General features: G+C 38.9%; 1 pseudogene; it reads left to right on the top strand.

The window, feature by feature from the left end:
* Positions 1–2,877, top strand: part of LOC102734011 (synaptotagmin-17 pseudogene) — a 48,539-nt pseudogene extending 45,662 nt beyond the window's left edge.
* The last annotated feature ends 245 nt before the right edge of the window (positions 2,878–3,122 follow it).

Genomic DNA, 3,122 nt, shown 5'->3' with positions numbered 1-3,122 from the left:
CTTAGCCACCAGAGTGACGTCCCTCGGCGGAGCAGACTTTTAAAAGTTCCGATTTTGTGCTCCGTGGTTCTATCACTTGCCAGAAGCGGCCGACGGAGGCCCCTCCCCCACCGTCTATCCTCCCAAATATCGCCTCGGATTCACTTCTCCGCACGTCCTACCTTCCAGAAAGTGGTTGCTTTTCTGATGAGAGAGTTGTTGCTATTCTTTTCTTCAATCTCCTGTTGAGTTTGTAGGTGTTCAGAGTGGTTTGATCCCTATCCAGCTGAATTCCTGAGAGGAGATGAAATCCAGGTCTCCTACTCCTCTGCCATCTTGCTCCGCCCCCTAATGGCATCAATTAATTGCTAATATAAAACTTTGCATCAGACCCTAGTTAAAAATGGTGAAACAGATTTTATTCAAACTGTTGAAGTAGACGAAAGAGACTTCAGTTCAGTTGAATTCAGTTGAGAACTGGGCTCAACTCTGAATACAGAAAGGACAACTAAGGATTTATAGCCTATAAGCAAAATGAAGAGATCAGTAGATGAAAAAATGCTAAGAAGAGACCTCAAGGGTAGGGAGATTCTTCCTTAACTGGTTTAACAGAGTTCCTGCTAAAGGTAGATTAATGGCTTAGATATCAAGGATGGGGGGAAATGAGGATCTTGCTCACATATCAAAGATCAGGGGTACTCATTAAAACTGGGTTCAGCAAGCCATGGGCACAGAAGACCAAGGTGGAGTCCCAGTCATAAAAGTAGTGCGAACTTACATCCTTATCTTGTTCCTGGTTTTAGAGGAAAAGATTTTAGTGTTTCATCATTGAGTATGATGTTAGCTATAGTTTTGTCATTTATGGGCTTTATCTTGTTGAGGTATGTAATCTCTAAACCCATTTGTTTTGAGTTTTTATTATGAGTGGATGTTAAATTTGTCAAATATTTTTTCTGAATCTACTGAGATGATTATGTGGTTTTTATATTTCATTTTGTTATTGTCATTTCTACATTGATTGATTTGCATATATTGAACCATCTTTGCATCTCCAGAATAAGTCTTGATTGTGGTGAATGAACTTTTAACGTATTTTTGAATTTGGCTTACAAATATTTTGTTTAAGATTTTTGCATGTATATTCATCAGGGATATTGGCCTATAGTTTTCTTTTTTTGTAGTGTCTTTGTCTGGTTTTGGTGTCAGGGTAATGCTGGTCTCAAAGAATGAAAATGAAAGTTTTCCTCCTTCTAGTTTTTGGAATAGTTTAAAAAGAATAAATATTAACACTTCTTAATGTTTGGTAGAATTCACCTGGGAAGCCATCTGGTTCTGTACTTTGTTTGGAGTTTTTTTATTATCAATTCAATTTCATTACTAGTAATTAGTCTGTTCAGATTTTCTGTTTCTTCCTGATTCAGTTTTGGAAGATTGTATATTTTAGGAATTTATCTATTTTTTCTAAGTTGTCCAATTTGTTGGCATATAATTTTTTATAGTAGTCTCTTACAATCCTTTGTATTTCTGTGTATTGGCTGTAACTTCTGCTCTTTCATTTCCTATTTTATTTATTTGAGTCCTCTTTTTATTATCATGAGCCTGGCTAAAGTTTTATCAATTTTGTTTATTTTTTTTTTTAAGAACCAGCTCTTGGTTTTACTGACCTTCTCTCTTGCATTTTTAGTCTCTATTACATTTATTTTTGCTCTGATCTTTATTATTTCCTTTTTTCTACTAACTTGGGGCTTTGTTCTTTTCTGTCTTCTTTGGGTAAGTTTAGATTGTTTATTTGAGATTTTTCTTTTTTCTTGAGGCAGACCTGCATTTCTATAAACTTCCCTTTTAGAACTGCTTTTATTGCATACCATAGATTTTGGTTTTTGGTGGCTTTTTAAGTTTGTATTTAAATTCCAATTAGTTATACCAGGTTGAAGATGTTCATTCTCAGATACATCTAAGTCTTCATATAGCCTGACTCGGAGGCTTTCAAGTCTTGAATCCAGATGACCCAGCTCCCCACTCATTGATATAAAACACATGGAGTTTGGCATTTTCAGCACCAAAAAAGAGCCCACCTAGCTCCCATGCTCAGACAGCCCTATGCCCCAGATGGCTATTTCAGAAAGTTTGAGCCCCAGCTATACTCCCTCAACTCCAACAGTGATGATGTGGGCTTCTGGACAGATAAGGAGATCTTGTCCAAGTACTAGTTAGGCATGCTGCCCTTCAGCAACCAGTATGACATGATGGACAACCACCTGATAGTGAGGGTGATCAAGGCCAGGACCTGTCACCCCCCATCTCCCATGATGATTCATACCAGGACATGGCCCACTCAAACCCCTATATCAAGATCTGTCTCCTGTCAGAACAGAAGAATTCTAAGCAGATGTGGGTCAAATGCAAGACCCAGAAACCCTTGTTTAAGGAGTGTTACACCTTGGAGAAACCCTTCCTAGAGGTGCTGCTAACAGTGGTGGATTTTGATAAGTTCTCTTGCCACTGTGTCATTGAAAAGGTTTCCCTGCCTTTGTGGGAGGTTGAACTGGTGAAGGGTGGGCACTGGTAGAAGGTGCGAATTCCAACTTCTCAGAATGAAGTAGAGCTAGGGGAGCTGTGTCTGTCCCTGGACTATCACCCAAGTGCTGGGAGATGAAATGTTGATGTCATTTGAGCCAAACAACTTCTTCAGCCAGATGTGAGCCAAGGTTCATCCCCTTTGTGGAAATCCAGCTGATATATAGACTCAAGCTTGTGAAAACAAAGAAGACTTTCTTCTAAAGAGGCAGGATTGATCCTATCTGCACTAAATCCTTCAGCTTCAAAGTCCCCCAAGAAGAACTTGAAAATGCCATTTTAGTGTTTATAGGCTCCAACAACCCTGTGACCACCCTATGAACAGTGTAGTCACACAGACCTCAAAACTGATATTTCTGTGGCATAAAGAAACAAGTCAATAGCTATGAAAGTAAAACAATTGAAAAAAAATTCCAGTTAGTTATTATACAGTGAAATATTAGGTTCAGGTGTACAATATAGTGATTCAACACTTCCATACAACACCTGGTGCCCTCCTTAAATTAATCCCCAACACCTATTTAATCCATCCCCCCACCCCCCCTCCTCTCTGGTAACCATTAGTT

This window comes from Leptonychotes weddellii, chromosome 2 (genome assembly GCF_054177405.1).
Source record: "Leptonychotes weddellii isolate Sample4059 chromosome 2, ASM5417740v2, whole genome shotgun sequence".
In the NCBI taxonomy this organism is placed as follows: domain Eukaryota; kingdom Metazoa; phylum Chordata; class Mammalia; order Carnivora; family Phocidae; genus Leptonychotes; species Leptonychotes weddellii.
Note: the sequence above shows the minus strand (reverse complement) of the source record. Positions and strands in the feature narration are given on the sequence as shown.